This window comes from Mus musculus, chromosome 7 (assembly GCF_000001635.26).
Source record: "Mus musculus strain C57BL/6J chromosome 7, GRCm38.p6 C57BL/6J".
NCBI lineage: Eukaryota > Metazoa > Chordata > Mammalia > Rodentia > Muridae > Mus > Mus musculus.
Genome location: NC_000073.6, coordinates 86136374 through 86147631, shown reverse-complemented (window position 1 = coordinate 86147631; position 11258 = coordinate 86136374).

Genomic DNA, 11258 nt, shown 5'->3' with positions numbered 1-11258 from the left:
AACTAATTTTCTTTGCAACATGATACCTCAGGACATGGGATGATACACATTATGATTGTATCACTTCTTTCTGTTTGAGTTTGAATACTGTTCATAATGAAGATACTCTATGGTTTATATTGTACTTTTGTATTGTACTTCTGCTGAAACCCTCATGAATGAGAATATAAAAGAGTCCATAAAAATTGTTGTTATTTTGCTAAGTTGCCATTCCCTAAAACTTCTTATCTCTGTATATATGTTTATATTTGAGGACATAGTCTTCTCTCAAAATTTGTCATAGAAGATTGTCATAAAATACATAGCAATTGGGTAAGAAAACCATAAGGGTTTAAAGTACAAAGAATAACAGACCGGGTACTCCACCTTAAGTAAAACAGCTTCCCCATCAAGGCTTAGAAAATATCTTGGCATAGGAGGCAGGGAAATTAAGGGCCAATGACTTACAAGTGTTGTGAAATACTATTTTTATAATAGGATGCTCTTCTTGAAATTCTAATTACTAAACTAATCTCTAAAATATCAAAAAGTGAAAACACTGGCATGAATTCTGGAAACTTTTTTAGGTCTCCTCCAACATACTTTAAACTATGAGAAGTAGACAGGGCATTTGGAAGGAAAACTCATTCTTTTTGAGGACATGATTTATGCTAGAATGTACACTGTCTAGTAAATGGCCCAAAATCTTTGAACAGTTTAGCATCACTAAATATACATAGAGAATTAGCAAAAATCAAAGTCAAAGTTTGAGAGAAGTTTGTGTTGAAATGTGGTAGAACATTTTTTTTCCAGGTGTTTCTCAGCCCTTCCATACTCCTCAGTTGAGAATTCTTTGTTTAGCTCTGGACCCAGTTTTTTAATGGGGTTGTTTCAATTTCTGGAGTCCAGCTTCTTGAGATCTTTGTATATATTGGATATTTATCCCCTATCAGATTTAGGATTGGTAAAAATCCTTTCCCAATCTGTTGGTGGCCTTTTTGTCTTATTGACAGTATCTTTTGAATTACAGAAGCTTTGCAATATTATGAGGTCTCATTTGTCAATTCTTGATCTTACGGCACAAGCCATTGCTATTCTGTTTAGGATTTTTTCCCCTGTGCCCATATCTTCGAGGCTTTTCCCCACTTTCTCCTCTATAAATTTCAGTGTCTTTGGTTTTATGTGGAGGTCTTTGATCCACTTATATTTGAGCTTTGTAAAGGAGAAAAGAATGGATCAATTTGCATTCTTCTGCATGATAACTGCTAGTTGTGCCAGCGCCACTTTTTTCCACTGGATGGTTTTAGCTCCTTTGTCAAAGATCAAGTGACCATAGGTGTGTGAGTTCATTTCTGGGTCTGCAATTCTATTCCATTGATCTACCTGTATGTTGCTGTACCAGTACCATTCAGTTTTTATCACAAATGCTCTGTAATAGAGCTTGAGGTAAGGCATAGTGATTCCCCCAGAGGTTCTTTTATTATTGATAAAAAATTTCTATTCTTGTTTTTTTGTTATTTCAGATGAAATTGCAAATTTCCCTTTCTAACTCTGAAGAATTGTTGGAATTTTTATGGGGATTGCATTGAATCTGTATATTACTTTCAGCAAGATAGCCATTTTGACTATGCTAATCCTCCCAATACATGAGCATGGGAGATCTTTCTATCTTCTGAGATCTTCTTTGATTTCTTTCCTCAGACACTTGAAGTTCTTATAATACAGATCTCTCACTCCCTAGTTAGAGTCACACCAAGGTATTTTATAATATTTGTGATTATTCTGAAGGATATTGTTTCCCTAATATCTTTCTAAGCAGGTTTATCCTTTGGGTAAAGAAAGGAGGAATGAATATCATTGTTACAGTGAAATTATTGTGGGCTTTCATAATTACATATTAGTTGTTAGTTTATGTAATTATTGAAATAATTTGAAATGCTCACTAGGCTATTATAGATGATATATATACCATCTATGTCTTCACAGGAGCAGACCAACTCAGTAGCAGCAAGGACCAGGTAGAAGGGGATGAAGGGATGGAAGGAATGGGAGTGGTATGCAGGAGGGTGGGATATGGGTCCTGAATACATCAGGCTCTCAGAAGCAGCTCTGGGATTCGGGGTTGGGGGTAAGTGCGTTATTACCAACTTCTCTGAGTGCAGTGGGTCCTATAGGATGGATTGGGATATAGAATCTTCATGGGAGCAGAAAAACTAGGTGTTTGCCCAAGCAGAAAGGACAAGGCCGATGTCATTAGTTTTTATAGCTGACTAGTCCCTATTATGTAAATATGGTAAATTTTCTGTATCCATTCTTCTGCTGAGGAACATCTGGGTAGCTTCCAGCTTCTGTACATATCAATAAGGCTGCAATAAACATAATGAAGCATTTGTCTTTGTTGTATGTTGGAGCATCTTTTTGGTATATATACCCAGTACGGTTAGAGCTTCTTCTTAAGGTAGAAGTATTTCCAATTGTAAGAGTCTATCAGATTGTCTTCCAAAGTAGTTGTAGCACCATACAGTCCCACCAGCAATGGGCAAGTATTCCTCTTTCTCTACTATCATCTGCTATTTCACAAAGTTTTGATCTTACGCTTCTTATTGTTATACGGTGGAAACTTTGGCATTTTGATTTATATTTCCCTGATAACTTAGGATGTTGAACATTTATTCAGGTGCTTTTAAACCATTTGTGATTCCTTAGTTGAGAATTCTTTAATGAGCTATTTCTTTCTTGAATTCCAAGTTCTTGATTTTTTTTCTTATATTTTGGATATTCGTTCTCTATTGGATATAGGGTTGGCAACAATCTATTCCCAATCTGTAGGTTGCAATTTTCCTATTCACAGTGTACTTTACCTTACTGAAAATTTTCAGTTGTATGAGATGCTATTTATCTATTATTGATCTTAGATCCTGAAATCTTGGTGTTCTGCTCAAGAGAATTTCCATTGTACAATTGAGTTCAACATGCTTTCCCACTTCCTCTTCTATTATATTCAGTATATTGGATTTTATGTGTAGGTCCTTGATCCACTTAGACTTGATTGTTGTAGAAAGAGGTAAAAATGGATCAATTTGCAATGTCTTGTATTCTGAGCACCATGTGAACTGATACCATTTCTTGAAAATGGTTTATTTTTCCCAATAGGTGGTTTTTGCTTTCTTAGTCAAAGATCAAGTGACCATAGTTGTGTGGGTTTATTTCTGGGTCTTCAGTTCTATTCAATTGTTCTACTGTCTGCCTCTGTACCATTACCATGCAGGTTTTTATCAGGTTGCTGTAAAATAGATGTTAAAATCAAGGATGGTAATTCCACCAGAAGTTCTGTTATTGATAGGATTTTTTTTTCACTATCCTGTGTTTTTGATATACCAGATAAAGTTGAAAATTGCTCTATCTCTGTGAAGAATCGAGTTGGAATTTTGATGGAGATTGCATTGAATCTGTAGATTACTGTATGTGTAAGATGGCCATTTTCACTTTGTTAATCCTGCCTACCCATGAACATGGGAGATCTTTCCATCTTCTGAGAACTTCTTCAATTTCTGTTTTCAGAGACTTCAAGTTCTTGTCATACAGACATTTCACTTGCTTGGTTAGAGATACCCCTAAGATATTTTATATTACTTGTGACTATTTTGAAGTTTTTCCCCCCTACATTCTTCCTTAGCCCATTTATATTTTAGGTAGAGGAGGGCTGCTGATATGTTTAATTTTCTATCTAGCCACTTTGCTGAAGTTGTTTATCAGCTGTGGATTTCTCTATTAGAATTTTTGGGATTACTTATATATACTATCTTATCGTGGGCAAGTAGTAGTATCTTGACTTTCCAGTTTGTATCCCTTTGATATCCTTTTGTTGCTTAATTGCTCTAGCTAGGACTTCAGGTACTATATTGAATAAATAGGGTGAGAGTGCACAGCCTTGCACTGTCCCTGATGTTAATGGTATTACTTCAAGTTTCTCTCCATTTAATTTAATGTTGGCTACTGTTTTGCTCTATATTGCTTTTATTATGTTTAATTATGAGCCCTGGATTCTCCCTCATTAGAAGCCTTTTATAATGAAGGAGTATTGTATTTTTTCAAAGGGGTTTTCAGCATCTAATGAGGTGAGGGTGTGTGCTTTTTTATCCATTGAGTTTCTATATATAGTGGATTACATTGATGGATTTTCTTAAATTGAAACATCGCTGCATCACTTGGATGAAGCCTAATTGATCATGATAAATGATTGTTTTGACACGTTCTTGGATTCCGTTTGTGAGAATTTTATTGAGTATTTTTACAAACATATTCAAAAAGGAAATTTTTCTGAATTTCTGATTCTTGGTAGTGTTTTTCTCAGCTTTACATATCAGTGTAACTGGGACCTAAAAGTGAATTAGCTAGTGATCTTTCTGATTCTATTTTGTGCAATAGTGTGAACAGTAAGGGTTTTTGGTCTTTTGAAAATTTTATTTATTCTGTAATATTTTTTTCTATATTCCAGGATTTATGTCCCTCCCGGTCCATCCTCCCAACTGTTCCACATCACAAACATCCTGCAGCCATCTCCAAGTGGATGTCCACAACCTTCACTACAACATCAGACATTTCAATTCCTTGGGGCCACAAGTCTCTGGAGGGTTAGTTGCATCTTCTCTGACTGAACCCAGACCAAACAGCCCACTGCTGTATATGTATAGAAGGCCTCATATCAGCTGTTTTATGCTGCCTGTTGCAAGAATCAGTGTCTGAGGGGTAAAATGGTTCCATGTTAGTTAAGACTGCTGTTTTTTTTTTTTTTTTTTTTTTGTTGTTGTTGTTGTTGTTAATAGGGTCACCCTCCTACTAAGCTTGTTTCAGTTTTTTCCTTATTCAGCTACAGTGGTCACCAGATTCTGTCCATATGTTGGACGAACATATCTGCATCAATGTTTTTCAGCTGCTTGTTGTGCTTTTCTTAGGACAGTCATGATAGGCCCCTATTTTTAAGCAAACCATAGCCTCAGTATTAGTGTCACATCTTGGGTCCTCCACTTGAGATGGATCCCAAATTGTGTCTGTCACTTGACCACCTTATCCTCAGTCTCTTCTCCATGTGTGTTCCTGTAGTTCTTTCAGATAGAGACATTTCAGAGTTTTGACTGTGAGATGGCACATTATCTCTCCACTTGATGCCCTCTCTTTCTACTGGAGGTGGACTCCACAAGTTCTGTCTCCCCAATGTAGAACATTTCATCTTAGATCCCTTCCATTTTTCCATTGTATATTTTTGGCTTCTTTGTCAAAGAGGAAGTGTTCATAAGTGTGAAGTTTTATTTCTGGCTCTTCAATTTTATTCAATTCATCAACTTTTCTCTGTCTTTACCAATACCATTCAATTTTTGTCACTATTGCCGTGTAGTATAGTTTGAGGTCAGGGATGGAAATTCCCTCAGGAGCTCTTTTATAATTAAGAATTGTTTTCTCTACTATGGGATTTTTACATTTCAAAATGAGTTCGAGAATAGGTCTTTCCATGTATTTGAAAAATTGTGTTGGGGTTTTGATGGGATTTGTGCTGAATCTATAGATTGCTTTTGGTAGGATGGGTAGTTTTAGTATGTTAATTGTGTCCATTGGTTGGGTGTTAATTCTGCCAATCCACAAGGATTGAAGATCTCTCCATTTTCTGAAATTTCTTTCTTGAGAGACTTAAAGTTACTGGATTTTGATTTATTGAACCAAACTTGCATCCTTGGGATGAAATATAATTGATTTTTGTGAATGATGGCTTGATGTGTTCTTTGTTTCAGTTTGAGGGAATTTTATTGAGTATTATTGCACTGATAATCATAAGCGAGGTTAGTCTGAAGGTTTCCTTTTTTTATTTTTTCTTTTTGGATCCTTGTGTAGTTTAGAAGTAATGATTTAGAAGTAATGATTTTAGGTCTAAGTTGGGCACTGGTGGCACACACCTTTAATCCCAGCACTTGGGAGGCAGAGGCAGGCAGATTTCTGAATTTGAGGCCAGCCTGGTCTACAGAGTGAGTTTCAGGACAGCCAGAGCTACACAGAGAAACCCTGTCTCAAAAAAAAAAAAAAAAAAAAAAAAAAAATATATATATATATATATATATATATATATATGTAAAGATTTTAGGTCTTCTTTGGAAGTGTAATACAGTGCTCTTATTATCTTTCTCTTTCTTTCTGTTGATTTCCCTTTCTGCCCCCTCTCTCCATTCCCTTAGCAGCTCTCTCCACATGCTCATGGCAAGCCTCTACTTCTCTGCACTCTCTCTCTCTCTCTGCCTCTGCCTCTGCCTTTCTCTACTTCTACTATCCTCTTGACTCTCCACAACATCCCCTATATAAACTTTTTCTATAATAAAAAAGAGGGGCGGAAAGTCTGTTAGAAATCTGCACTAAAATCATCTGGCACTGGGATTTTATTTTTTCATTTTTTGGTCAAGTGGGGCCTTTTAATGACTGCTTCAACTTCCTTATGGGTCATGGGACTGTTAATTGGTTTATATGATCTAGATTCAATTTTTATGGCTAGTATCTACCAAGAAATTCATCTATTTCGTCTCTATTTCTAGTTGAGTATAGCCTTTTGTAGTAGAATGGGATGATTTTTTAAAATTTCCTCAGTTTCTGTTGTTATATCTCCTCCTGCATTTCACATATTGTTAATTTGGATACAGTCTCTGTGTAATCTAGTTAGTTGACTAAGGATTTATCTAAGGATTGCCTTAATAAAAGAATGAGCTCCTTTTTTTTTTTTTTTTTTTTTTTTGATGATATGTGTAGTACTTATTTCTACTTGGTTGATTTCAGCCCCGAGTTTGATTATTTTCCTGTTTTCTACTTTTCATGTTTGTGTTTGCCTTTTTTTTTCCCTAGAGCTTTCTTCTACAGACACCAAACCTTGTCACTATTGCTAATGCCAAGAATTGCTTGCTCACTGGTGCTCAGTAGGCTTGCCCTCTTAGAGTCTCTGTCAGCACCCGCCTAAAACAGATGCAGAACTCATAGACTACCATTGGACTGAGCACAGGGACCTCAATGGAAGATATAGGAAAGGACTGAAGGATCTGAAGGTATTGCAACCCCATAGGAAGAACAACACTATTAACTAACTAGAGATCTTAGAGCTCCCAGGGTCTAATTACCAAACAAAGTATATATAAGGTCAGTCCATGTTTTCTGCTGTGTAAGTAGCAGAGGATTGCCTTATCTGATATCAATGATAGGGGAGGCAATTGTTCTTCTAAAGGCTTGTTTTCCCAGTAAAGAGGGATACTGGGGAGGTGAGGCAAAATTGGGCTGGTGTATGGTAGTGTTCCCTCTTAGCTACAATGCAGAGAGGGGACAGGATGTGTGTTTGATGAAGGGAGACTGGGAAAGGAGACAACATTTGAAATGTAAATAAATCTAATAACCAAGAAAAAATACAGCATTGAGTTTTCATCATTTTGTATAGTTGGCATGACTTGTATCAGACATTGCAAAGAAAGATTCATGCCAAAGTGACAACAACCCACACATTTTGTAACACATTACAGTAATATAGGTACTACTTATAGTAATGTTCACATAAAGGAAAATTATCCTCATATAGTCAATGCCCAGACACCCAAAGTCCATGATCTTTGAGACTTAGATGTGATGTGGGTATTTCTGGAATGCAGATGTGTCATATGATTTTTTTTTTTTCTGGAAGCTGTCTTGTGAGAATTTTGCTCAAACTCAATTGTATCGTGTGATGCCTTTCTGGAGTGTGCCCTATGAGAGGGCATGTGATATTTTACTGAAAAAAGACAATAGAGAGGGCAAATGATGTCATAAAATAATATAAATAGAATCACACTGAGAAAGGACATTCTTATATCCTGATGGTTTGCAACATGTCACACTGGTATTTTCTGGTCTTCAATATGTAGAGAGAAATGAGAAAAAGAAACTCCAATACAATTTTGGCTGATTCTGACTGCATCTGCTGACTTGAAATGATTCAATGGGGCCTTGCTTTTTATACTGCATCATGCCCCAACTACTCATTAGCGTTTGTTGCTTGTTATTGGGATTTGATTGCTGGTACCCTGAAGACAAAGAGTTGAATCACCTCAAGGAATTACTTCTAAACAAGGCCACAACTTCCTTTTTCTTTTAAACTTCTTTCTCCCCTACCTCTAGTTGGTGTACTAGAAGGGAAATTGATGGATTGAAGGAGCATAAATAAGTTAGGTTTTGATAGATTGAAACCTACAGGAGGTATCCAGCCATGGATGCTAGGAACACTGGGAGACAACATATAATGAATTAGAGGAATCAGCAGGTTTTGAAGGATTAACAAAGTTTTTTAAGGAAAAATTGCAGCTACTGCTTCTGGGTTGTCCCCTGCCTTGCTACCAAAGGGAGTGTCTGGTTTTCATAGAGTTCATGCATGGCATTTTGAGAAGATTTTGGGAAAATCTGAAAAAAATCAGAAAGTTCACTTAATTGTCTCATGTTAGAAAGTAATTCTGAGTTGTCTCTGACTTATAGAATTTGTGGACAGATAGAAGTGCTTGGAATGCAAAATGACACACTGGGAGGTAAACAACTGTTGTCATTTTTGGTTTCTGAGACTGGGTATTTACCTACCACAATGAAAGAGAGAAGCAGACTTGGTTCAAAGGCATACTGTTGTCCTATATTTCTCCAGTAGAAATCACAGAGATTTTTTTTTAGAGTATTGGAAAATGTGTGTCTGTCAAACAATGGTAAATTATCAAGTACCTAAATTATTTGAAATAGAAGTTTTGGTGAATAGAGGAGCAGACATTAGTATATTTTCCCAGAAATCTTTGATTTAGATTAGCAACTTCCAGAGGTTTACACACAGTTAATAGGAATTGGTAAATTATCACAACTAAGACAATGTGACTGATTGAGTACTTGTATGGGACCAAAGGGTATGCATGAAAATTGAGAACTTATATGGCTGACATACCCATAAATTTATAGGTCAGAGATCTTTAACAACAATGGGTTACTCAAATTAATATTCATGCATTTTCAGGGACAGCAAGTGAGAAAATTAGGGATGGTATAATAAATACTCCTGAGGGAGGAAATTGAAATGGGTGATTGAGTAAATCACAAGTTGTGCCCATAGTTGATACAAGATATCACAATTTTGAATTTCCAAATTTATAAAAGGTGTTACTGGTAACTTATAAAGCCTTGCTCCAAAGGTCTATCAAACAGATTGTGTAGAAAGAGCAGGAGCATATTACAAAGGAAAAAATGCAGTAACTTGAACAATTTTTACAAGAACAATGGGAGGCCCGACATATAGAAGATTATATCAGTCCAAGGAATTCCATTGTGGTTTTTGAAAAAAGAAATAAAAAAAAATGTATGGTGATAACAGATTTAAGAGTAATGAGTTTCATGTTTTATGCAAGTTGTATCTTGGGTATTCTGAGCTTCTGTGATAATATCTAATTATCAGTGAGTGCTTATCATCTGTGTTCTTTTGTGATTAGGTTACCTCACTCAGAATGATATCCTCCAGATCCATCCATTTGACTCAGAATTTCATAAATTCATTGTTTGTAATAGCTGCCTAGTTCTCCATTGTGTCAAGGTACCACATTATCTGTAACCATTCCTCTATCGAGGGACATCTGGGTTCTTCCCATTTTGGGGCTATTATAAATAAGGCTGCTATGAACATAATAGAATTGGTGTCCTTATTACATGTTGGAGCACCTTCTGTGTATATGTCCAACAGTGGAATTACAGCATACTCCAGTTGTACTATGTCCAATTTTCTGAGGAACTGCCAAACTGATTTCCAGAGTGGTTGCGGGAGTTTAAATCCCCTAGCAATGCAGCAGTGTTCCTCTTCATCCATATCCTCACAAGCATCTGCTGTCACCGGAGTTTTTGTTGTTTGTTTTATTTATTTATTTATTTATTTATTTATTTATTTTTGGTGCTTCTCAGCCATTCAGTATTCCTCAGTTGAGAATTCTTTGTGTAGCTCAGTACACCTTTTAAAAATAGGTTTATTTGTTTTTCTGGAATCTTTTTGTGTTCTTGGTGGTGAGCAGGGAGAGCAGGAAGGGATAGAGGATTTTCAGAAGGGAAAACATGAAAGGGGAAAACATTTGAAATGTGAATTAAAAAAATATCTAATAAAACAAACAAACAAAAAAAAAAACCCCAAAGACCAAACAAAAAAAAAAAAAACCCAACAAAACAACACCACCAAAAACAGAAAACAAACAAACAAAAACAACCAAAAAAAAAAAAAAAAAAAGATCAATGTATAAGGAGACTGGAGAGATGGTTCAGTGGTTAAGAGCAGTTACTGCTCTTCCAGAGGACCCAGGTCCAATACCCTGCATCCTCATGGCAGTTTACAACAGGCAGTATCCCAGGTTCAGGGGATCTGTCATCCTTACACAGAAATACCAATACATATAAAATTGTTGGGGATTTATCTTAGTGGTAGAGTGATTGCCTCATAAGAGCAAGGCCCTGGGTTTGGTTCTCATCTATAGAAAAAAAGAGGAATGTATAATATAATTCAACCAAGGGGACCTTTATAGCATGTACTTCCTTTACATTCTCTGTTACCAAGATCATGGCCTATAATAATTTACTTGAATGATTGCGTTTTCATAATACCCTTTCATAAGCAGGGTAGGGAAAGGGTTTCTTTCTCAGTACTTAACTCTGAACAACAGTGGTCGAACAAATAGTTAGGATTGAAATATACTTCCACAGACAATGGTAAATTATCCAACTTTATGCCAATATTTTCTGCAATGACCACTATAAATAAATTGAAATGAAATTCTTCAATCTATCATTTATCATTACTTGGATGACATCTTATTGGCTGATTCTGATGCATTAGAGAAAATGTTTGGAAAACACAAAGAATTTTGCCATGCTGTGAGTAACAGATTAATGCAGAAAAAAAAATACAAAGAGGAGATTCACTGACTTATTTGGATTCTAAAGTCTATCAACAAAATATTCAACCATGAAAGGTACCATTTAGAAGGGATTAATTGCAAACTGTTAGCAATTTTCAAACATTAGTGGGAGATATTAGCTGACTGAGGCTTACAATCAGATTAAGGATTTATAAATTAAGTAGTTTGTTTTACACATTTCAATGGGATTCACATGTCAACAGTCTACTATATCTAACAGGTGAAGCAGGAAAAGTGTTAACTCTTGTAGAACAGAGACTGAGGCATGCAAATCTGGGTCAAATGAATCCTAAACTTGATTGTAAT